The 25,894-nt window shown below is 49.6% G+C and overlaps 3 long non-coding RNA genes across 3 annotated transcripts; all 3 read left to right on the forward strand.

Moving 5' to 3' along the window:
• LOC115251486 (uncharacterized) lies at positions 1-946 on the forward strand. Its single transcript, XR_003890041.1, has 3 exons — positions 1-186; positions 260-337; positions 606-946. It is a non-coding gene; the product is annotated as an uncharacterized lncRNA (long non-coding RNA).
• An 8,716-nt stretch (positions 947-9,662) lies between these two features.
• Positions 9,663-10,334, forward strand: LOC115251483 (uncharacterized). Its single transcript, XR_003890037.1, has 3 exons — positions 9,663-9,848; positions 9,922-9,999; positions 10,268-10,334. It is a non-coding gene; the product is annotated as an uncharacterized lncRNA (long non-coding RNA).
• Positions 10,335-19,774: 9,440 nt separating this feature from the next.
• On the forward strand, positions 19,775-20,405 carry LOC115251590 (uncharacterized). Its single transcript, XR_003890130.1, has 3 exons — positions 19,775-19,919; positions 19,993-20,070; positions 20,339-20,405. It is a non-coding gene; the product is annotated as an uncharacterized lncRNA (long non-coding RNA).
• The last annotated feature ends 5,489 nt before the right edge of the window (positions 20,406-25,894 follow it).

Genomic DNA, 25,894 nt, shown 5'->3' on the forward strand with positions numbered 1-25,894 from the left:
GAGAAGCTCCTGAGAGGAGCTGGATGAGAGAAGCTCCTGAGAGGAGCGGGAGGAGAGAAACTCCTGAGAGGAGCGGGAGGAGAGAAACTCCTGAGAGGAGCGGGAGGAGAGAAGCTCCTGAGAGCAACTTAAGGAAACCCTCTCCTGAAAGCAGCTGGAGGAGACCATCAGAAAAATGCAGCCGAGGTAAATAACTAGAGTTAGCTCTACAATTACAACTGCTGTGTAGCATGATGGAAATATGAGTCTTTCATATCAGGAGAAAGCCCCATGTCCAGCACTTCTGACACCATCTTTAGATGAACTACAGAAGTGTCTTCCACTCAGCGATGTCAAGGTATGAACAAGAAATTTTGCAAGTGTTTTCTATTATATGCACAAAATTGAGCAGAGTGATAAAAACCTGGTCGAAATAGGGGGAAAAAGGTTGAATCTCTAAATACATCATGTAAACTAATGAAACTGGGGAAGCCACCATGGAGCATCCACAAAGTGTTTTTCTTTCATTTCTTTACCTGTAGGGGGCGCCAACAGCCACAGAACAGTAAACATGCAGAAAATTTAGAGAACTCACAACTGCTAAAATTGGCTTTGTTCTGTTGCAGATCTCGTGCGGATGTTCCTCGATATTCTGTGGGACGAGGGAGCTGTCAGTGAAATCATTTTTTTTTTCAAATGGGAACACCTCGTAAGCAACAGTGGCTTCTCAAGGTTCCGGACAGTCATGGAAAAATACCATGCTGTGTCAGACGCTTGACCAGACCAAAGACTGATTTTGGCTCCCCTCCAATTTGTTCTCTGAAAGCTTATATAAACTAAAAATATAAAATGTAGATCATTTATTTCTGTCATTTCAATCTTGCTTCCTTTGTTACTATTGAATTTTGATTCATTTTATAAAACTTGTGGGACTTTATAAATATTAAACAGCAGGACAACATGATTACTGCATAATGTGCAATTACAAAGCGTAGCCCAGGACCCCCTAATGATGCTGAACAACATTGGTGCCAAGTTTCCCTTGCCCGGATGCGGGTCACCGGGGCCCCCTCCTGGAGCCAGGCCTGGGGGTGGGGCACGTTGGCAAGCGCCTGGTGGCCGGACCTCTGCCCATGGAGTCCGGCCGGGCGCAGCCCGAAGAGGCAACATGGGACCCCCTTCCCGTGGGCTCACCACCTGCAGGAGGGGCCAAGGGGGTCGGGTGCATTGTGTTTTGGGTAGCAGCCGGAGGCAGGGACCTTGGCGGTCTGATTCCCAGCTGCACAAACTGGCTCTAGGGACATGGAATGTCACCTCTCTGGTGGGAAAGGAGCCTGAGTTGGTGCGCGAGGTTGAGAAGTTCCGACTAGATATAGTTGGCCTCACCTCGACGCACGGCAAGGGCTCTGGAACCAGTCTTCTTGAGAGGGGTTGGACTCTCTACCACTCTGGAGTTGCCGATGGTGAGAGGCGACGAGCAGGGGTGGCAATTCTGGTTGCTCCCCAGCTCAGTGCCTGTGTATTGGAGTTTACCCCGGTGGATGAGAGGGTAGCCTCCCTTCGCCTTCGGGTGGGGGGACGGATCCTGACTGTTGTTTGTGCCTACGGTCCAAACAGCAGTTCAGCGTATCCACCCTTTTTGGAGTCCTTAGAGGGAGTGCTGGAGAGTGCCCCTTCTGGGGGCTCCCTCGTCCTCCTGGGTGACTTCAATGCTCACGTTGGCAATGACAGTGTGACCTGGAGAGGTGTGATTGGGAAGAACGGCCCCCCTGATCTGAACCCGAGTGGTGTTTTGTTATTGGACTTCTGTGCTCGTCTCAGATTGTCCATAACGAACACCTTGTTCAGACATAAAGGCGTCCACATGTGCACTTGGCACCGGGACGCCTTAGGCCGCAGATCGATGATCGACTTTGTGGTTGTGTCATCGGATTTGCGTGTTCTGGACACTCGGGTGAAGAGAGGGGCGGAGCTGTCAACTGATCACCACCTGGTGGTGAGTTGGCTCCGATGGTGGGGTAGGATGCCGGACAGACCTGGCAGGCCCAAACGTGTTGTGAGGGTCTGCTGGGAACGCCTGGCAGAGTCCCCTGTCAGAAGGAGCTTCAACTCACGCCTCCGGGAGAGCTTTGACCATGTCCCGGGGGAGGCGGGGGACACCGAGTCCGAGTGGACCGTGTTCCGTGCCTCCATTGTTGAGGCAGCTGACCGGTGCTGTGGCCGCAAGGTGGTTGGTGCCTGTCGTGGCGGCAATCCCGAACCCGGGATGCCGTCAAGCTGAAGAAGGAGTCGTATCGGGCCTTACTGGCCTGTGGGACTCCTGAGGCAGCAGATGGGTACCGGCGTGCCAAGCGGAGTGCAGCTACGGCGGTTGCCGAGGCAAAGACTCGGACATGGGAAGAGTTCGGTGAGGCCATGGAGAACGACTTTCGGACGGCCTCGAAAAGGTTCTGGACCACCATCCGGCGTCTGAGAAGGGGGAAGCAGTGCACTGTCAACACTGTGTATAGTGGTGATGGTGTGCTGCTGACCTCAACTCGGGATGTTGTGGATCGGTGGAAGGAATACTTCGAGGACCTCCTCAATCCCACCAACACGCCTTCCAGTGAGGAAGTAGGGCCTGGGGACCTGGAGATGGGCTCTCGTATCTCCGGGGCTGAAGTTGCCGAGGTAGTTAAAAAACTCCTCGGTGGCAAGGCCCCGGGGGTGGATGAGATCCGCCCAGAGTCCCTTAAGGCTCTGGATGTTGTAGGGCTGTCGTGGTTGACTCGACTCTGCAACATCGCGTGGACATCGGGGGCAGTGCCGCTGGATTGGCAGACCGGGGTGGTAGTCCCTCTTTTTAAGAAGGGGGACCGGAGGGTGTGTTCCAACTATAGGGGGATCACACTCCTCAGCCTCCCTGGTAAGGTCTATTCAGGGGTACTGGAGAGGAGGGTCCGCCGGATAGTCGAACCTCGGATTCAGGAGGAGCAATGTGGTTTTCGTCCTGGGCGTGGAACAGTGGACCAGCTCTACACCCTCAGCAGGGTCTCCGAGGGTGCATGGGAGTTTGCCCAACCAGTCCACATGTGTTTTGTGGACTTGGAGAAGGCATTCGACCGTGTCCCTCGGGGGGTCCTGTGGGGGGTCCTCCGAGAGTATGGGGTGTCGGGCCCGCTGATACGGGCTGTCCGCTCCCTGTACGATCGGTGCCAGAGTTTGGTCCGAATTGCTGGCAGTAAGTCGAACTCGTTTCCGGTTCGGGTTGGCCTCCGCCAGGGCTGCCCTTTGTCACCGATTCTGTTCATAATTTTTATGGACAGAATTTCTAGGTGCAGTCATGGTGTTGAGGGGATCCGGTTTGGTGACCTCAGGATCGCGTCTCTGCTTTTTGCGGATGATGTGGTCCTGTCGGCTTCTTCGGCCCCTTGACCTCCAACTATCACTGGATCGGTTCGCCGCCGCATGTGAAGCGGCTGGGATGAGAATCAGCACCTCCAAATCCGAGGCCATGGTTCTCGACCGGAAAAAGGTGGAGTGCCTTCTCCGGGTAAAGGAGGAGATCCTGCCCCAAGTGGAGGAGTTTAAGTACCTCGGGGTCTTGTTCACGAGTGGGGGAAGAATGGAGCGGGAGATCGACAGGCGGATCGGTGCGGCGTCCACAGTAATGCGGACTCTGCACCGGTCCGTTGTGGTGAAGAGAGAGCTGAGCCGAAAGGCGAAGCTCTCGATTTACCGGTCGATCTTCGTTCCTACCCTCACCTATAGTCATGAGCTTTGGGTAATGACCGAAAGAACAAGATCACGGGTACAAGCGGCTGAAATGAGCTTCCTCCGTAGGGTGGCTGGGCTCTCCCTTAGAGATAGGGTGAGAAGCTCTGCCATCCGGGAGGAGCTCGGACTAGAGTCGCTGCTCCTCCGCGTTGAGAGGAGCCAGATGGGGTGGCTTGGGCATCTAGTCAGGATGCCCCCTGGACGCCTCCCTGGTGAGGTGTTCAGGGCATGTCCCTCCGGTAGGAGACCCCCGGGGAGACCCAGGACACGTTGGAGAGACTATGTCTCTCGACTGGCCTGGGAACGCCTGGGGATCCCTCCGTAAATCAAGTGTGTATGAGTGTGTGTGTGTGTGTGTGTGTGTGTGTGTGTGTGTGTGTGTTCTTGCTACTTTTTGAGTGCCAGAAATTGTATTCTGCAGGCAAAGTGAGGACATTTCTGGAAGTGAGGACCTTTTGGCTCGTCTTTGCAACTTCAGAGGGCTGTTGAGACATGAGGGTTCAGACATGGCTGAAGTTGAACTGAATGTTTAAGGTTTAGGGCTTTAGTCAGGATGGTAAAGGCGGGAGGGAGGGGCTGGAGAATGTGTTTTGTTTGAAAGTCTTCACGTAGATAGATTAATGAGAATTATGTATGCTTATGGTCACATTTCAGTTCTTTCAGGCTCATTCCATTGCAAGATATTTTCTTACAGAAATCATAACTGCTCATTCACACCACACAAGCTCATCGTGATTGATTTGAAAAAATATTTTAATGGCCATTTTCATAGTTTAGTCACAAAGTGACTCACAGCAGGTAGAAACAAAGAAAATAAACCCAAGCCTTCTCAACCCCACCTATATGCATACAAATATACATAAAAACATAGTTGCTTACACATTCACACAGGCAGACATGTACAGACAGGAGGCTCAACTCCCAACATGGCCGAAACAATAGTCTTAAATGTCGCAATATTAAAATGTGAACAGATGAAGAGCAGAGATCATAGGCACTCACATCAAAGGACCAATGCTTTATACCAAGGCTAAATAATTCAACATATTTAATACATCTGATATATCTGATAGATATAGTTCCTTATAGATTCAACCAAACTCACTTCACTTGTAGAGAAACTTGGATTAGACTTCCAGCACATTCCAGACAGCCACAATGATGAAAGAAAACAGGACCAACAGACCAAGACAAACCGTGAGCAGTTCTCAGTCTCTAGAAAGTGCCACATTACTTTTGCGCAAAAGCAAAATTGTGAATGACATTTGCTTCTTTTAGGACATTGTTAATTTTCCGTTACCCTTAAGTGAGAAAAAAGTACATATATAGCTAGAGATTGCACATTCACTCCCCAGAACATAACAAATAACTTTATCTTACCCATTACCCTTATCCTGGAAATTTCATTAAAAGCCCTTCATTACTTTTTGCATTATTTTGCTAAGTTTAATGCTCACATAACCAGCAGGCGGCGCTGTACCAGCAAAGGTATATTTTGTATATTTGTCAATTTGCATATGTGACGTATGACCTCAATTTGACAACGCATGTCCTTCCTGTTTAAATTCTCCAGCGCCAACGCAATCAGGTCCTCTGAAACTTTGTGGGGGGTTTTAGAGTTTCACATTTTAATTTTGGCCCCACAACCCCACCAAATGTCATGCGTGTAGGTGAAACTTTACCTCGGGGCTTCTCCGAGAACCATCAAGCAGGTGGGGCAAAAATGGCGCCACCTGTATGAAGATGGCGCTTGGCCTATGTTTATCCAGTGTGTTTGTGTGTGTGTGTGTGTGTGGGTTGACACTTTTTGAGCACCAAAAATTGCATTCTACTAGCAAAGTGAGGACATTTCTGGAAGCCATTTCTGCATGCCCATTTCCTTTACCAAAACATTTTTAAAAATGCCAGATCTGAGGTCTGCAAAATTTCAGATTTTCGAGCACGATTAGGCCCCGGCAAAACCATTTTTACCCAACTAAGCAGAATAAACACTAGCAAACAACAGCCCTCACAGCGAGGACAGTGCTTGGGTCCTAATTCTACCAATACTGCTGGTAATAATTTAAAAAACTAGCACTCAAAGAGTGCACACCTCTGCCAAGTCGGCCATTTCCTCATACTGTAACTTACCCCGTCAGTATAGTACATTCACTGTAGTCGGTGGTTTTATTATCAAAAGCACCTTTGCTTTCATGTTGGCCTATGATCTTTGGATAATTGAAGGTCCAAGTCCCTCCAGAATTCACCAAAATCTAATCAGCTGTTCCTTGGGCCGTCAAAATGTCATTAAAATCCATCCATAGCAATAGACTAATTTTGTCATTTCACTGTAAACACATATCCATTCCTGTGTCTGGTTTCAGTTTCTAGAAAATATTGAAAAAAACGATAAAATGCTCCATCAACTACAATGGAGCGAATGTACCAGCGATCATGGACGCGCAATCTTTGCGGAATTGACCAAGGAGATGCTTGGGAACCCTCAAAGCGTCTTAACCAAGATCACTCCTGAGAGGTCTCGTAGCTTGATGGAACAGGTGAAACACCTGAACATAAACACCAAAGAGAAGCTCAATGGTGCCATTGATCTGATCGTGGAACAGGCGATGTCAGAGCCAGCCTCCTGTGCCACCTACGCCAATATGTGCAGAGAGTTGATGGGGGTAAGTTCATCGCATCCATCATGGATGCGCTCAAAACAGTTACCAGACACAACTATATATCTCTATTCTTTAACAGAGGTGCGGGGGGACTGGTGACACTCCAAGCTACCTTGGAGCAGGAGGGGGGGGGGGGTTATGATACAACACAGGTCTTGATTTGATGTGAAAAGAAATGTTTTTCCCGTGCTCCTCAGAGAAACATGGGCCCTGAAAGTGGTGACACATCACAGAATTTCGCAAATCTTCTGCTTCAACGTTGCCAGCAGGAGTTGCTAAAAGACAGAAATGATGATGAAGCTCTAATTAATGGACAAAAGAAGCTTGGCGCTCCCCAAAATGTAAGTGTGACTGTCGCTGACACTAAAAATGAAAGTTTGCTGCTGACAAATACTACAAATTTTCCATTTCTGGAATGTTTTACAACTATGTTGGCTGTCCCGACCTCCGCGGAAGTTTATGAATTCAGACGTGATCTGTCCTTGCAGGACGACGAGCATCGAGCCATGGAAACCAAGGCTCGCCGCCGTTCGCTCGGTCTTAAAAGATTTATTGGAGAACTCTTCAAACTAGAAATACTGAATGAACCCATCATGCACGAATGCCTTGAGAAACTCCTCAATAATTGTCACGAGGACTCAGTTGAATGCCTCTGCAAGCTGCTGTCCACCTGTGGAAAACGACTGGACACAGAGGAGGCCAAGGTCAGTACAGAGGTCAACAACTGTATTTATTCTTGATTCTTATACTTTTGAAACTTTTGGAAAGATTGTTTGAAGCAGTGAGTTGCTAAAAAGACTTACCAGTTCTCTATCCGCATGTCCCCTTTTAGCCACAGATGGATCGGTACTTTAACTATATCATTGAAATGATGAAAGAGGGCCAGGTCTCTTCTAGGGTCAACTTCCTGCTTCAGGATTTGGTGCAACTCAAGATGGTGAATATTGTTTAATATAATACATCTAAAATAGAGGACTTTAGTGGGGTTAAGGGGGGAAGTGCATCTCATGCTAAAAATACTGGCCAGGTTTGGGTTTTCACCTTCTGAATATGAAAACATTTTGTTGAATTGAACGGCTATTTCCCTTATTTCCTTTTACAATCTCCAGAACAACTGGATACCTCGAAGACCAGAAGATGGTCCGAGAACATTCTATGCAGTCCAAAAAAGGGCAGCGCTGTATACTACCACTGTGAAAGAGCTGATTCACGATCAGAGAAAAGGTAGACGAGATGGTCACAGGCTGGCACCTGAGGACAGGTGGAGGAGAGACACTCCGGATAGCACCTTAAGGAAGGATGGTCCTGAGAGGAGTGGGAGAAGAGAAGCTCCTGAGAGAAGCGGGAAGAGAGAAGCTCCTGTGGGGAGTGGAAGTAGAGATGCTCCTGAAAGGAGTGGGAGAAGAGAAACTCCTAAGAGAAGCGGGAGGAGAGAAGCTCCTGTGGGGAGTGGAAGTAGAGATGCTCCTGAGAGGAGCGGGAGAAGAGAAGCTCCTGAAAGCAGTGGAAGGAGAGATGCTCCTGAAAGGAGTGAAAGGAGAGAAGCTCCGGAGAGCAGTGGGAGGACAGGTGCTCCTGAGAGGAACTGGAAGAAAGAAGCTCCTGAGAGCAGTGGAAGGAGAGATGCTCAAGAGAGCAGTGGGAGGACAGGTGCTCCTGAGAGGAACTGGAAGAAAGAAGCTCCTGTGGGGAGTGGAAGTAGAGATGCTCCTGAGAGAAGCGGGAAGAGAGAAGCTCCTGTGGGGAGTGGAAGTAGAGATGCTCCTGAGAGGAGTGGGAGAAGAGAAGCTCCTGAGAGGAGCTGGATGAGAGAAGCTCCTGAGAGGAGCTGGATGAGAGGAGGTCCTGAGAGGAGCGGGATGAGAGAAGCTCCTGAGAATTGCTGGAGGAGAGAAGCTCCTGAGAGGAGTGGGAGAAGAGAAGCTCCTGAGAGGAGCGGGATGAGAGAAGCTCCTGAGAGGAGCATGAGGAGAGAAGCTCCTGAGAGGAGCGGGAGGAGAGAAGCTCCTGAGAATTGCTGGAGGAGAGAAGCTCCTGAGAGGAGCGTGAGGAGAGAAGCTCCTGAGAATTGCTGGAGGAGAAAAGCTCCTGAGAGGAGCCTGATGAGAGAAGCTCCTGAGAGGAGCTGGATGAGAGAAGCTCCTGAGAGGAACTGGAAGAAAGAAGCTCCTGAGATCAGTGGAAGGACAGGTGCTCCTGAGAGGAAATGGAAGAAAGAAGCTCCTGAGAGCAGTGGAAGGAGAGAAGCTCCTGAGAGGAGCTGGATGAGAGAAGCTCCTGAGAGGAGCTGGATGAGAGAAGGTCCTGAGAGGAGCGGGAGGAGAGAAGCCCCTGAGAGGAGCGGGATGAGAGAAGCTCCTGAGAGGAGCTGGATGAGAGAAGCTCCTGAGAGGAGCGGGATGAGAGAAGCTCCTGAGAGGAGCTGGAGGAGAGAAGCTCCTGAGAGGAACTGGAAGAAAGAAGCTCCTGAGAGCAGTGGAAGGACAGGTGCTCCTGAGAGGAAATGGAAGAAAGAAGCTCCTGAGTGCAGTGGAAGGAGAGATGCTCCTGAAAGCAGTGAAAGGAGAGAAGCTCCTGAGAGGAGCTGGATGAGAGAAGCTCCTGAGAGCAGTGGAAGAAGAGATGCTCCTGAAAGCAGTGAAAGGAGAGAAGCTCCTGAGAGCAGTGGAAGGAGAGAAACTCCTGAGAGGAGCTGGATGAGAGAAGCTCCTGAGAGGAACTGGAAGAAAGAAGCTCCTGAGAGCAGTGGAAGAAGAGATGCTCCTGAGAGCAGTGGAAGGAGAGAAACTCCTGAGAGGAGCTGGATGAGAGAAGCTCCTGAGAGGAGCGTGACGAGAGAAACTCCTGAGAGGAGCTGGATGAGAGCAGCTCCTGAGAGGAGCTGGATGAGAGAAGCTCCTGAGAGGAGCTGGATGAGAGAAGCTCCTGAGAGGAGCGGGATGAGAGAAACTCCTGAGAGGAGCAGGAGGAGAGAAACTCCTGAGAGGAGCGGGATGAGAGAAGCTCCTGAGAGGAGCGGGATGAGAGAAGCTCCCGAGAGGAGCGGGAGGAGAGAAGCTCCCGAGAGGAGCGGGAGGAGAGAAGCTCCTGAGAGGAGCTGGATGAGAGAAGCTCCTGAGAGGAGCGGGAGGAGAGAAACTCCTGAGAGGAGCGGGATGAGAGAAGCTCCTGAGAGGGGCAGGATGAGAGAAGCTCCTGAGAGGAGCGGGAAGAGAGAAGCTCCTGAGAGGAGCGGAAGGAGAGAAACTCCTGAGAGGAGCGGGATGAGAGAAGCTCCTGAGAGGAGCTGGATGAGAGAAGCTCCTGAGAGGAGCGGGAGGAGAGAAACTCCTGAGAGGAGCGGGAGGAGAGAAACTCCTGAGAGGAGCGGGAGGAGAGAAGCTCCTGAGAGCAACTTAAGGAAACCCTCTCCTGAAAGCAGCTGGAGGAGACCATCAGAAAAATGCAGCCGAGGTAAATAACTAGAGTTAGCTCTACAATTACAACTGCTGTGTAGCATGATGGAAATATGAGTCTTTCATATCAGGAGAAAGCCCCATGTCCAGCACTTCTGACACCATCTTCAGATGAACTACAGAAGTGTCTTCCACTCAGCGATGTCAAGGTATGAACAAGAAATTTTGCAAGTGTTTTCTATTATATGCACAAAATTGAGCAGAGTGATAAAAACCTGGTCGAAATAGGGGGAAAAAGGTTGAATCTCTAAATACATCATGTAAACTAATGAAACTGGGGAAGCCACCATGGAGCATCCACAAAGTGTTTTTCTTTCATTTCTTTACCTGTAGGGGGCGCCAACAGCCACAGAACAGTAAACATGCAGAAAATTTAGAGAACTCACAACTGCTAAAATTGGCTTTGTTCTGTTGCAGATCTCGTGCGGATGTTCCTCGATATTCTGTGGGACGAGGGAGCTGTCAGTGAAATCATTTTTTTTTTCAAATGGGAACACCTCGTAAGCAACAGTGGCTTCTCAAGGTTCCGGACAGTCATGGAAAAATACCATGCTGTGTCAGACGCTTGACCAGACCAAAGACTGATTTTGGCTCCCCTCCAATTTGTTCTCTGAAAGCTTATATAAACTAAAAATATAAAATGTAGATCATTTATTTCTGTCATTTCAATCTTGCTTCCTTTGTTACTATTGAATTTTGATTCATTTTATAAAACTTGTGGGACTTTATAAATATTAAACAGCAGGACAACATGATTACTGCATAATGTGCAATTACAAAGCGTAGCCCAGGACCCCCTAATGATGCTGAACAACATTGGTGCCAAGTTTCCCTTGCCCGGATGCGGGTCACCGGGGCCCCCTCCTGGAGCCAGGCCTGGGGGTGGGGCACGTTGGCGAGCGCCTGGTGGCCGGACCTCTGCCCATGGAGTCCGGCCGGGCGCAGCCCGAAGAGGCAACATGGGACCCCCTTCCCGTGGGCTCACCACCTGCAGGAGGGGCCAAGGGGGTCGGGTGCATTGTGTTTTGGGTAGCAGCCGGAGGCAGGGACCTTGGCGGTCTGATTCCCGGCTGCACAAACTGGCTCTAGGGACATGGAATGTCACCTCTCTGGTGGGAAAGGAGCCTGAGTTGGTGCGCGAGGTTGAGAAGTTCCGACTAGATATAGTTGGCCTCACCTCGACGCACGGCAAGGGCTCTGGAACCAGTCTTCTTGAGAGGGGTTGGACTCTCTACCACTCTGGAGTTGCCGATGGTGAGAGGCGACGAGCAGGGGTGGCAATTCTGGTTGCTCCCCAGCTCAGTGCCTGTGTATTGGAGTTTACCCCGGTGGATGAGAGGGTAGCCTCCCTTCGCCTTCGGGTGGGGGGACGGATCCTGACTGTTGTTTGTGCCTATGGTCCAAACAGCAGTTCAGCGTATCCACCCTTTTTGGAGTCCTTAGAGGGAGTGCTGGAGAGTGCCCCTTCTGGGGGCTCCCTCGTCCTCCTGGGTGACTTCAATGCTCACGTTGGCAATGACAGTGTGACCTGGAGAGGTGTGATTGGGAAGAACGGCCCCCCTGATCTGAACCCGAGTGGTGTTTTGTTATTGGACTTCTGTGCTCGTCTCAGATTGTCCATAACGAACACCTTGTTCAGACATAAAGGCGTCCACATGTGCACTTGGCACCGGGACGCCTTAGGCCGCAGATCGATGATCGACTTTGTGGTTGTGTCATCGGATTTGCGTGTTCTGGACACTCGGGTGAAGAGAGGGGCGGAGCTGTCAACTGATCACCACCTGGTGGTGAGTTGGCTCCGATGGTGGGGTAGGATGTCGGACAGACCTGGCAGGCCCAAACGTGTTGTGAGGGTCTGCTGGGAACGCCTGGCAGAGTCCCCTGTCAGAAGGAGCTTCAACTCACGCCTCCGGGAGAGCTTTGACCATGTCCCGGGGGAGGCGGGGGACATTGAGTCCGAGTGGACCGTGTTCCGTGCCTCCATTGTTGAGGCAGCTGACCGGTGCTGTGGCCGCAAGGTGGTTGGTGCCTGTCGTGGCGGCAATCCCGAACCCGCTGGTGGACACCAGCGGTGAGGGATGCCGTCAAGCTGAAGAAGGAGTCGTATCGGGCCTTACTGGCCTGTGGGACTCCTGAGGCAGCAGATGGGTACCGGCGTGCCAAGCGGAGTGCAGCTACGGCGGTTGCCGAGGCAAAGACTCGGACATGGGAAGAGTTCGGTGAGGCCATGGAGAACGACTTTCGGACGGCCTCGAAAAGGTTCTGGACCACCATCCGGCGTCTGAGAAGGGGGAAGCAGTGCACTGTCAACACTGTGTATAGTGGTGATGGTGTGCTGCTGACCTCAACTCGGGATGTTGTGGATCGGTGGAAGGAATACTTCGAGGACCTCCTCAATCCCACCAACACGCCTTCCAGTGAGGAAGTAGGGCCTGGGGACCTGGAGATGGGCTCTCGTATCTCCGGGGCTGAAGTTGCCGAGGTAGTTAAAAAACTCCTCGGTGGCAAGGCCCCGGGGGTGGATGAGATCCGCCCAGAGTCCCTTAAGGCTCTGGATGTTGTAGGGCTGTCGTGGTTGACTCGACTCTGCAACATCGCGTGGACATCGGGGGCAGTGCCGCTGGATTGGCAGACCGGGGTGGTAGTCCCTCTTTTTAAGAAGGGGGACCGGAGGGTGTGTTCCAACTATAGGGGGATCACACTCCTCAGCCTCCCTGGTAAGGTCTATTCAGGGGTACTGGAGAGGAGGGTCCGCCGGATAGTCGAACCTCGGATTCAGGAGGAGCAATGTGGTTTTCGTCCTGGGCGTGGAACAGTGGACCAGCTCTACACCCTCAGCAGGGTCTCCGAGGGTGCATGGGAGTTTGCCCAACCAGTCCACATGTGTTTTGTGGACTTGGAGAAGGCATTCGACCGTGTCCCTCGGGGGGTCCTGTGGGGGGTCCTCCGAGAGTATGGGGTGTCGGGCCCGCTGATACGGGCTGTCCGCTCCCTGTACGATCGGTGCCAGAGTTTGGTCCGAATTGCTGGCAGTAAGTCGAACTCGTTTCCGGTTCGGGTTGGCCTCCGCCAGGGCTGCCCTTTGTCACCGATTCTGTTCATAATTTTTATGGACAGAATTTCTAGGTGCAGTCATGGTGTTGAGGGGATCCGGTTTGGTGACCTCAGGATCGCGTCTCTGCTTTTTGCGGATGATGTGGTCCTGTCGGCTTCTTCGGCCCCTTGACCTCCAACTATCACTGGATCGGTTCGCCGCCGCATGTGAAGCGGCTGGGATGAGAATCAGCACCTCCAAATCCGAGGCCATGGTTCTCGACCGGAAAAAGGTGGAGTGCCTTCTCCGGGTAAAGGAGGAGATCCTGCCCCAAGTGGAGGAGTTTAAGTACCTCGGGGTCTTGTTCACGAGTGGGGGAAGAATGGAGCGGGAGATCGACAGGCGGATCGGTGCGGCGTCCACAGTAATGCGGACTCTGCACCGGTCCGTTGTGGTGAAGAGAGAGCTGAGCCGAAAGGCGAAGCTCTCGATTTACCGGTCGATCTTCGTTCCTACCCTCACCTATAGTCATGAGCTTTGGGTAATGACCGAAAGAACAAGATCACGGGTACAAGCGGCTGAAATGAGCTTCCTCCGTAGGGTGGCTGGGCTCTCCCTTAGAGATAGGGTGAGAAGCTCTGCCATCCGGGAGGAGCTCGGACTAGAGTCGCTGCTCCTCCGCGTTGAGAGGAGCCAGATGGGGTGGCTTGGGCATCTAGTCAGGATGCCCCCTGGACGCCTCCCTGGTGAGGTGTTCAGGGCATGTCCCTCCGGTAGGAGACCCCCGGGGAGACCCAGGACACGTTGGAGAGACTATGTCTCTCGACTGGCCTGGGAACGCCTGGGGATCCCTCCGGATGAGCTAGAGGAGGTAGCTGGGGAGAGGGAAGTCTGGGCTTCTCTCCTTAGGCTGCTGCCCCCGCGACCCGACCCCGGATAAGCGGTAGAGAATGGATGGATGGATGGAATGTGCAATTAGGGGTCACCAGCAGGGGGCAGTGAGATGAGGTTTCTCATGATTGTGTTGGTCAGAACTCTCTTCGTACACGTCACACTGAAACATCAATACAAGACGTTTAATATGTTTTATGGAGCTTCCTCATGTCCCATTGCTTAAGATGACTAAGTTGGTCAATATCAGAGCAAAATTCCATTAAAGCTTGAGAAAACCTTCAGAAAAACAATCTTTTTCTGGTCATTCGATCTTGATAGTTGACTGGGATCTGATCATCAAGTAGTATGAACTATTTCTAGTTCTATTTTCATCAAAGCCTATCTTTATTGAACCATCAGGTGAGCTATCAAAGACCCAAATCAAATTAAAATCAACTTTTCTCCACAGCAGTAAATAAAACTTAAAAATATAATCAAACTACTTAGTGGGCGGAGCTTAGAATTGCCCCTATTGAGCAAATGCTTTGGTTTTCCAATGTGTTTGGGGTCATTTTTGTTTCAGTTTCAAGGATCACGGTTATTTTTAGGGGAGTGACAGATGTCTGTGAGGTGATTTTAACCTGATTTGTAGTCCTAAACCCTTTCCTTAATTTCAGAACTGATGGAAAGATCGGTAAAAATGCTTTGTTCTTTCTATTATCTTTTCAGCCTCCTTTATTTGCATTCAATCACTGATACTTAAGCATACGGAAAATGGGGATGCTAAATGAATTCATCTTTTGTCTACTACTGACAATTATGAAGTAAATCAAGTGTGTATGAGTGTGTGTGTGTGTGTGTGTGTGTGTGTGTGTTCTTGCTACTTTTTGAGTGCCAGAAATTGTATTCTGCAGGCAAAGTGAGGACATTTCTGGAAGTGAGGACCTTTTGGCTCATCTTTGCAACTTCAGAGGGCTGTTGAGACATGAGGGTTCAGACACGGCTGAAGTTGAACTGAATGTTTAAGGTTTAGGGCTTTAGTCAGGATGGTAAAGGCGGGAGGGAGGGGCTGGAGAATGTGTTTTGTTTGAAAGTCTTCACGTAGATAGATTAATGAGAATTATGTATGCTTATGGTCACATTTCAGTTCTTTCAGGCTCATTCCATTGCAAGATATTTTCTTACAGAAATCATAGCTGCTCATCCACACCACACAAGCTCATCGTGATTGATTTGAAAAAATATTTTAATGGCCATTTTCATAGTTTAGTCACAAAGTGACTCACAGCAGGTAGAAACAAAGAAAATAAACCCAAGCCTTCTCAACCCCACCTATATGCATACAAATATACATAAAAACATAGTTGCTTACACATTCACACAGGCAGACATGTACAGACAGGAGGCTCAACTCCCAACATGGCCGAAACAATAGTCTTAAATGTCGCAATATTAAAATGTGAACAGATGAAGAGCAGAGATCATAGGCACTCACATCAAAGGACCAATGCTTTATACCAAGGCTAAATAATTCAACATATTTAATACATCTGATACATCTGATAGATATAGTTCCTTATAGATTCAACCAAACTCACTTCACTTGTAGAGAAACTTGGATTAGACTTCCAGCACATTCCAGACAGCCACAATGATGAAAGAAAACGGGACCAACAGACCAAGACAAACCGTGAGCAGTTCTCAGTCTCTAGAAAGTGCCACATTACTTTTGCGCAAAGCAAAATTGTGAATGACATTTGCTTCTTTTAGGACATTGTTAATTTTCCGTTACCCTTAAGTGAGAAAAAAGTACATATATAGCTAGAGATTGCACATTCACTCCCCAGAACATAACTAATAACTTTATCTTACCCATTACCCTTATCCTGGAAATTTCATTAAAATCCCTTCATTACTTTTTGCATTATTTTGCTAAGTTTAATGCTCACATAACCAGCAGGCGGCGCTGTACCAGCAAAGGTATATTTTGTATATTTGTCCATTTGCATATGTGACGTATGACCTCAATTTGACAACGCATGTCCTTCCTGTTTAAATTCTCCAGCGCCAACGCAATCAGGCCCTCTGAAACTTTGTGGGGGGTTTTAGAGTTTCACATTTTAATTTTGGCCCCACAACCCCACCAAATGTCATGCGTGTAGGTGAAACTTTACCTCGGGGCTTCTCCGAGAACCATCAAGCAGGTGGGGCAAAAATGGCGCCACCTGTATGAAGATGGCGCTTGGCCTATGTTTATCCAGTGTGTTTGTGTGTGTGTTTGTGGGTTGCCACTTTTTGAGCACCAAAAATTGCATTCTACTAGCAAAGTGAGGACATTTCTGGAAGCCATTTCTGCATGCCCATTTCCTTTACCAAAACATTTTTAAAAATGCCAGATCTAAGGTCTGCAAAATTTCAGATTTTCGAGCACGATTAGGCCCCCGCAAAACCATTTTTACCCAACTAAGCAGAATAAACACTAGCAAACAACAGCGAGGACAGTGCTTGGGTCCTAATTCTACCAATACTGCTGGTAATAATTTAAAAAACTAGCACTCAAAGAGTGCAGACCTCTGCCAAGTCGGCCATTTCCTCATACTGTAACTTACCCCGTCAGTATAGTACATTCACTGTAGTCGGTGGTTTTATTATCAAAAGCACCTTTGCTTTCATCTTGGCCTATGATCTTTGGATAATTGAAGGTCCAAGTCCCTCCAGAATTCACCAAAATCTAATCAGCTGTTCCTTGGGCCGTCAAAATGTCATTAAAATCCATCCATAGCAATAGACTAATTTTGTCATTTCACTGTAAACACATATCCATTCCTGTGTCTGGTTTCAGTTTCTAGAAAATATTGAAAAAAACGATAAAATGCTCCATCAACTACAATGGAGCGAATGTACCAGCGATCATGGACGCGCAATCTTTGCGGAATTGACCAAGGAGATGCTTGGGAACCCTCAAAGCGTCTTAACCAAGATCACTCCTGAGAGGTCTCATAGCTTGATGGAACAGGTGAAACACCTGAACATAAACAACAAAGAGAAGCTCAATGGTGCCATTGATCTGATCGTGGAACAGGCGATGTCAGAGCCAGCCTCCTGTGCCACCTACGCCAATATGTGCAGAGAGTTGATGGGGGTAAGTTCATCGCATCCATCATGGATGCGCTCAAAACAGTTACCAGACACAACTATATATCTCTATTCTTTAACAGAGGTGCGGGGGGACTGGTGACACTCCAAGCTACCTTGGAGCAGGAGGGGGGGGGGGGGGTTATGATACAACACAGGTCTTGATTTGATGTGAAAAGAAATGTTTTTCCCGTGCTCCTCAGAGAAACATGGGCCCTGAAAGTGGTGACACATCACAGAATTTCGCAAATCTTCTGCTTCAACGTTGCCAGCAGGAGTTGCTGAAAGACAGAAATGATGATGAAGCTCTAATTAATGGACAAAAGAAGCTTGGCGCTCCCCAAAATGTAAGTGTGACTGTCGCTGACACTAAAAATGAAAGTTTGCTGCTGACAAATACTACAAATTTTCCATTTCTGGAATGTTTTACAACTATGTTGGCTGTCCCGACCTCCGCGGAAGTTTATGAATTCAGACGTGATCTGTCCTTGCAGGACGACGAGCATCGAGCCATGGAAACCAAGGCTCGCCGCCGTTCGCTCGGTCTTAAAAGATTTATTGGAGAACTCTTCAAACTAGAAATACTGAATGAACCCATCATGCACGAATGCCTTGAGAAACTCCTCAATAATTGTCACGAGGACTCAGTTGAATGCCTCTGCAAGCTGCTGTCCACCTGTGGAAAACGACTGGACACAGAGGAGGCCAAGGTCAGTACAGAGGTCAACAACTGTATTTATTCTTGATTCTTATACTTTTGAAACTTTTGGAAAGATTGTTTGAAGCAGTGAGTTGCTAAAAAGACTTACCAGTTCTCTATCCGCATGTCCCCTTTTAGCCACAGATGGATCGGTACTTTAACTATATCATTGAAATGATGAAAGAGGGCCAGGTCTCTTCTAGGGTCAACTTCCTGCTTCAGGATTTGGTGCAACTCAAGATGGTGAATATTGTTTAATATAATACATCTAAAATAGAGGACTTTAGTGGGGTTAAGGGGGGAAGTGCATCTCATGCTAAAAATACTGGCCAGGTTTGGGTTTTCACCTTCTGAATATGAAAACATTTTGTTGAATTGAACGGCTATTTCCCTTATTTCCTTTTACAATCTCCAGAACAACTGGATACCTCGAAGACCAGAAGATGGTCCGAGAACATTCTATGCAGTCCAAAAAAGGGCAGCGCTGTATACTACCACTGTGAAAGAGCTGATTCACGATCAGAGAAAAGGTAGACGAGATGGTCACAGGCTGGCACCTGAGGACAAGTGGAGGAGAGACACTCCGGATAGCACCTTAAGGAAGGATGGTCCTGAGAGGAGTGGGAGAAGAGAAGCTCCTGAGAGAAGCGGGAAGAGAGAAGCTCCTGTGGGGAGTGGAAGTAGAGATGCTCCTGAGAGGAGTGGGAGAAGAGAAGCTCCTAAGAGAAGCGGGAGGAGAGAAGCTCCTGTGGGGAGTGGAAGTAGAGATGCTCCTGAGAGGAGCGGGAGAAGAGAAGCTCCTGAAAGCAGTGGAAGGAGAGATGCTCCTGAAAGCAGTGAAAGGAGAGAAGCTCCGGAGAGCAGTGGGAGGACAGGTGCTCCTGAGAGGAACTGGAAGAAAGAAGCTCCTGAGAGCAGTGGAAGGAGAGATGCTCAAGAGAGCAGTGGGAGGACAGGTGCTCCTGAGAGGAACTGGAAGAAAGAAGCTCCTGAGAGCAGTGGAAGTAGAGATGCTCCTGAGAGAAGCGGGAAGAGAGAAGCTCCTGTGGGGAGTGGAAGTAGAGATGCTCCTGAGAGGAGTGGGAGAAGAGAAGCTCCTGAGAGGAGCTGGATGAGAGAAGCTCCTGAGAGGAGCTGGATGAGAGGAGGTCCTGAGAGGAGCGGGATGAGAGAAGCTCCTGAGAATTGCTGGAGGAGAGAAGCTCCTGAGAGGAGCTGGATGAGAGAAGCTCCTGAGAGGAGCTGGATGAGAGGAGCTCCTGAGAGGAGCGGGATGAGAGAAGCTCCTGAGAATTGCTGGAGGAGAGAAGCTCCTGAGAGGAGTGGGAGAAGAGAAGCTCCTGAGAGGAGCGGGATGAGAGAAGCTCCTGAGAGGAGCATGAGGAGAGAAGCTCCTGAGAGGAGCGGGAGGAGAGAAGCTCCTGAGAATTGCTGGAGGAGAGAAGCTCCTGAGAGGAGCCTGATGAGAGAAGCTCCTGAGAGGAGCTGGATGAGAGAAGCTCCTGAGAGGAACTGGAAGAAAGAAGCTCCTGAGATCAGTGGAAGGACAGGTGCTCCTGAGAGGAAATGGAAGAAAGAAGCTCCTGAGAGCAGTGGAAGGAGAGAAGCTCCTGAGAGGAGCTGGAAGAAAGAAGCTCCTGAGTGCAGTGGAAGGAGAGATGCTCCTGAAAGCAGTGAAAGGAGAGAAGCTCCTGAGAGGAGCTGGATGAGAGAAGCTCCTGAGAGCAGTGGAAGGACAGGTGCTCCTGAGAGGAAATGGAAGAAAGAAGCTCCTGAGTGCAGTGGAAGGAGAGATGCTCCTGAAAGCAGTGAAAGGAGAGAAGCTCCTGAGAGGAGCTGGATGAGAGAAGCTCCTGAGAGCAGTGGAAGAAGAGATGCTCCTGAAAGCAGTGAAAGGAGAGAAGCTCCTGAGAGCAGTGGAAGGAGAGAAACTCCTGAGAGGAGCTGGATGAGAGAAGCTCCTGAGAGGAGCTGGATGAGAGAAGCTCCTGAGAGGAACTGGAAGAAAGAAGCTCCTGAGAGCAGTGGAAGAAGAGATGCTCCTGAAAGCAGTGAAAGGAGAGAAGCTCCTGAGAGCAGTGGAAGGAGAGAAACTCCTGAGAGGAGCTGGATGAGAGAAGCTCCTGAGAGGAGCGTGAGGAGAGAAACTCCTGAGAGGAGCTGGATGAGAGCAGCTCCTGAGAGGAGCTGGATGAGAGCAGCTCCTGAGAGAAGCTGGATGAGAGAAGCTCCTGAGAGGAGCGGGAGGAGAGAAGCTCCTGAGAGCAACTTAAGGAAACCCTCTCCTGAAAGCAGCTGGAGGAGACCATCAGAAAAATGCAGCCGAGGTAAATAACTAGAGTTAGCTCTACAATTACAACTGCTGTGTAGCATGATGGAAATATGAGTCTTTCATATCAGGAGAAAGCCCCATGTCCAGCACTTCTGACACCATCTTCAGATGAACTACAGAAGTGTCTTCCACTCAGCGATGTCAAGGTATGAACAAGAAATTTTGCAAGTGTTTTCTATTATATGCACAAAATTGAGCAGAGTGATAAAAACCTGGTCGAAATAGGGGGAAAAAGGTTGAATCTCTAAATACATCATGTAAACTAATGAAACTGGGGAAGCCACCATGGAGCATCCACAAAGTGTTTTTCTTTCATTTCTTTACCTGTAGGGGGCGCCAACAGCCACAGAACAGTAAACATGCAGAAAATTTAGAGAACTCACAACTGCTAAAATTGGCTTTGTTCTGTTGCAGATCTCGTGCGGATGTTCCTCGATATTCTGTGGGACGAGGGAGCTGTCAGTGAAATCATTTTTTTTTTCAAATGGGAACACCTCGTAAGCAACAGTGGCTTCTCAAGGTTCCGGACAGTCATGGAAAAATACCATGCTGTGTCAGACGCTTGACCAGACCAAAGACTGATTTTGGCTCCCCTCCAATTTGTTCTCTGAAAGCTTATATAAACTAAAAATATAAAATGTAGATCATTTATTTCTGTCATTTCAATCTTGCTTCCTTTGTTACTATTGAATTTTGATTCATTTTATAAAACTTGTGGGACTTTATAAATATTAAACAGCAGGACAACATGATTACTGCATAATGTGCAATTACAAAGCGTAGCCCAGGACCCCCTAATGATGCTGAACAACATTGGTGCCAAGTTTCCCTTGCCCGGATGCGGGTCACCGGGGCCCCCTCCTGGAGCCAGGCCTGGGGGTGGGGCACGTTGGCGAGCGCCTGGTGGCCGGACCTCTGCCCATGGAGTCCGGCCGGGCGCAGCCCGAAGAGGCAACATGGGACCCCCTTCCCGTGGGCTCACCACCTGCAGGAGGGGCCAAGGGGGTCGGGTGCATTGTGTTTTGGGTAGCAGCCGGAGGCAGGGACCTTGGCGGTCTGATTCCCGGCTGCACAAACTGGCTCTAGGGACATGGAATGTCACCTCTCTGGTGGGAAAGGAGCCTGAGTTGGTGCGCGAGGTTGAGAAGTTCCGACTAGATATAGTTGGCCTCACCTCGACGCACGGCAAGGGCTCTGGAACCAGTCTTCTTGAGAGGGGTTGGACTCTCTACCACTCTGGAGTTGCCGATGGTGAGAGGCGACGAGCAGGGGTGGCAATTCTGGTTGCTCCCCAGCTCAGTGCCTGTGTATTGGAGTTTACCCCGGTGGATGAGAGGGTAGCCTCCCTTCGCCTTCGGGTGGGGGGACGGATCCTGACTGTTGTTTGTGCCTATGGTCCAAACAGCAGTTCAGCGTATCCACCCTTTTTGGAGTCCTTAGAGGGAGTGCTGGAGAGTGCCCCTTCTGGGGGCTCCCTCGTCCTCCTGGGTGACTTCAATGCTCACGTTGGCAATGACAGTGTGACCTGGAGAGGTGTGATTGGGAAGAACGGCCCCCCTGATCTGAACCCGAGTGGTGTTTTGTTATTGGACTTCTGTGCTCGTCTCAGATTGTCCATAACGAACACCTTGTTCAGACATAAAGGCGTCCACATGTGCACTTGGCACCGGGACGCCTTAGGCCGCAGATCGATGATCGACTTTGTGGTTGTGTCATCGGATTTGCGTGTTCTGGACACTCGGGTGAAGAGAGGGGCGGAGCTGTCAACTGATCACCACCTGGTGGTGAGTTGGCTCCGATGGTGGGGTAGGATGTCGGACAGACCTGGCAGGCCCAAACGTGTTGTGAGGGTCTGCTGGGAACGCCTGGCAGAGTCCCCTGTCAGAAGGAGCTTCAACTCACGCCTCCGGGAGAGCTTTGACCATGTCCCGGGGGAGGCGGGGGACATTGAGTCCGAGTGGACCGTGTTCCGTGCCTCCATTGTTGAGGCAGCTGACCGGTGCTGTGGCCGCAAGGTGGTTGGTGCCTGTCGTGGCGGCAATCCCGAACCCGCTGGTGGACACCAGCGGTGAGGGATGCCGTCAAGCTGAAGAAGGAGTCGTATCGGGCCTTACTGGCCTGTGGGACTCCTGAGGCAGCAGATGGGTACCGGCGTGCCAAGCGGAGTGCAGCTACGGCGGTTGCCGAGGCAAAGACTCGGACATGGGAAGAGTTCGGTGAGGCCATGGAGAACGACTTTCGGACGGCCTCGAAAAGGTTCTGGACCACCATCCGGCGTCTGAGAAGGGGGAAGCAGTGCACTGTCAACACTGTGTATAGTGGTGATGGTGTGCTGCTGACCTCAACTCGGGATGTTGTGGATCGGTGGAAGGAATACTTCGAGGACCTCCTCAATCCCACCAACACGCCTTCCAGTGAGGAAGTAGGGCCTGGGGACCTGGAGATGGGCTCTCGTATCTCCGGGGCTGAAGTTGCCGAGGTAGTTAAAAAACTCCTCGGTGGCAAGGCCCCGGGGGTGGATGAGATCCGCCCAGAGTCCCTTAAGGCTCTGGATGTTGTAGGGCTGTCGTGGTTGACTCGACTCTGCAACATCGCGTGGACATCGGGGGCAGTGCCGCTGGATTGGCAGACCGGGGTGGTAGTCCCTCTTTTTAAGAAGGGGGACCGGAGGGTGTGTTCCAACTATAGGGGGATCACACTCCTCAGCCTCCCTGGTAAGGTCTATTCAGGGGTACTGGAGAGGAGGGTCCGCCGGATAGTCGAACCTCGGATTCAGGAGGAGCAATGTGGTTTTCGTCCTGGGCGTGGAACAGTGGACCAGCTCTACACCCTCAGCAGGGTCTCCGAGGGTGCATGGGAGTTTGCCCAACCAGTCCACATGTGTTTTGTGGACTTGGAGAAGGCATTCGACCGTGTCCCTCGGGGGGTCCTGTGGGGGGTCCTCCGAGAGTATGGGGTGTCGGGCCCGCTGATACGGGCTGTCCGCTCCCTGTACGATCGGTGCCAGAGTTTGGTCCGAATTGCTGGCAGTAAGTCGAACTCGTTTCCGGTTCGGGTTGGCCTCCGCCAGGGCTGCCCTTTGTCACCGATTCTGTTCATAATTTTTATGGACAGAATTTCTAGGTGCAGTCATGGTGTTGAGGGGATCCGGTTTGGTGACCTCAGGATCGCGTCTCTGCTTTTTGCGGATGATGTGGTCCTGTCGGCTTCATCGGCCCGTGACCTCCAACTATCACTGGATCGGTTCGCCGCCGCATGTGAAGCGGCTGGGATGAGAATCAGCACCTCCAAATCCGAGGCCATGGTTCTCGACCGGAAAAAGGTGGAGTGCCTTCTCCGGGTAAAGGAGGAGATCCTGCCCCAAGTGGAGGAGTTTAAGTACCTCGGGGTCTTGTTCACGAGTGGGGGAAGAATGGAGCGGGAGATCGACAGGCGGATCGGTGCGGCGTCCACAGTAATGCGGACTCTGCACCGGTCCGTTGTGGTGAAGAGAGAGCTGAGCCGAAAGGCGAAGCTCTCGATTTACCGGTCGATCTTCGTTCCTACCCTCACCTATAGTCATGAGCTTTGGGTAATGACCGAAAGAACAAGATCACGGGTACAAGCGGCTGAAATGAGCTTCCTCCGTAGGGTGGCTGGGCTCTCCCTTAGAGATAGGGTGAGAAGCTCTGCCATCCGGGAGGAGCTCGGACTAGAGTCGCTGCTCCTCCGCGTTGAGAGGAGCCAGATGGGGTGGCTTGGGCATCTAGTCAGGATGCCCCCTGGACGCCTCCCTGGTGAGGTGTTCAGGGCATGTCCCTCCGGTAGGAGACCCCCGGGGAGACCCAGGACACGTTGGAGAGACTATGTCTCTCGACTGGCCTGGGAACGCCTGGGGATCCCTCCGTAAATCAAGTGTGTATGAGTGTGTGTGTGTGTGTGTGTGTGTGTGTGTGTGTGTGTGTGTGTTCTTGCTACTTTTTGAGTGCCAGAAATTGTATTCTGCAGGCAAAGTGAGGACATTTCTGGAAGTGAGGACCTTTTGGCTCGTCTTTGCAACTTCAGAGGGCTGTTGAGACATGAGGGTTCAGACATGGCTGAAGTTGAACTGAATGTTTAAGGTTTAGGGCTTTAGTCAGGATGGTAAAGGCGGGAGGGAGGGGCTGGAGAATGTGTTTTGTTTGAAAGTCTTCACGTAGATAGATTAATGAGAATTATGTATGCTTATGGTCACATTTCAGTTCTTTCAGGCTCATTCCATTGCAAGATATTTTCTTACAGAAATCATAACTGCTCATTCACACCACACAAGCTCATCGTGATTGATTTGAAAAAATATTTTAATGGCCATTTTCATAGTTTAGTCACAAAGTGACTCACAGCAGGTAGAAACAAAGAAAATAAACCCAAGCCTTCTCAACCCCACCTATATGCATACAAATATACATAAAAACATAGTTGCTTACACATTCACACAGGCAGACATGTACAGACAGGAGGCTCAACTCCCAACATGGCCGAAACAATAGTCTTAAATGTCGCAATATTAAAATGTGAACAGATGAAGAGCAGAGATCATAGGCACTCACATCAAAGGACCAATGCTTTATACCAAGGCTAAATAATTCAACATATTTAATACATCTGATACATCTGATAGATATAGTTCCTTATAGATTCAACCAAACTCACTTCACTTGTAGAGAAACTTGGATTAGACTTCCAGCACATTCCAGACAGCCACAATGATGAAAGAAAACGGGACCAACAGACCAAGACAAACCGTGAGCAGTTCTCAGTCTCTAGAAAGTGCCACATTACTTTTGCGCAAAAGCAAAATTGTGAATGACATTTGCTTCTTTTAGGACATTGTTAATTTTCCGTTACCCTTAAGTGAGAAAAAAGTACATATATAGCTAGAGATTGCACATTCACTCCCCAGAACATAACAAATAACTTTATCTTACCCATTACCCTTATCCTGGAAATTTCATTAAAAGCCCTTCATTACTTTTTGCATTATTTTGCTAAGTTTAATGCTCACATAACCAGCAGGCGGCGCTGTACCAGCAAAGGTATATTTTGTATATTTGTCAATTTGCATATGTGACGTATGACCTCAATTTGACAACGCATGTCCTTCCTGTTTAAATTCTCCAGCGCCAACGCAATCAGGTCCTCTGAAACTTTGTGGGGGGTTTTAGAGTTTCACATTTTAATTTTGGCCCCACAACCCCACCAAATGTCATGCGTGTAGGTGAAACTTTACCTCGGGGCTTCTCCGAGAACCATCAAGCAGGTGGGGCAAAAATGGCGCCACCTGTATGAAGATGGCGCTTGGCCTATGTTTATCCAGTGTGTTTGTGTGTGTGTGTGTGTGTGGGTTGACACTTTTTGAGCACCAAAAATTGCATTCTACTAGCAAAGTGAGGACATTTCTGGAAGCCATTTCTGCATGCCCATTTCCTTTACCAAAACATTTTTAAAAATGCCAGATCTGAGGTCTGCAAAATTTCAGATTTTCGAGCACGATTAGGCCCCGGCAAAACCATTTTTACCCAACTAAGCAGAATAAACACTAGCAAACAACAGCCCTCACAGCGAGGACAGTGCTTGGGTCCTAATTCTACCAATACTGCTGGTAATAATTTAAAAAACTAGCACTCAAAGAGTGCACACCTCTGCCAAGTCGGCCATTTCCTCATACTGTAACTTACCCCGTCAGTATAGTACATTCACTGTAGTCGGTGGTTTTATTATCAAAAGCACCTTTGCTTTCATGTTGGCCTATGATCTTTGGATAATTGAAGGTCCAAGTCCCTCCAGAATTCACCAAAATCTAATCAGCTGTTCCTTGGGCCGTCAAAATGTCATTAAAATCCATCCATAGCAATAGACTAATTTTGTCATTTCACTGTAAACACATATCCATTCCTGTGTCTGGTTTCAGTTTCTAGAAAATATTGAAAAAAACGATAAAATGCTCCATCA

Source organism: Takifugu rubripes, chromosome 11, assembly GCF_901000725.2.
Source record: "Takifugu rubripes chromosome 11, fTakRub1.2, whole genome shotgun sequence".
NCBI lineage: Eukaryota > Metazoa > Chordata > Actinopteri > Tetraodontiformes > Tetraodontidae > Takifugu > Takifugu rubripes.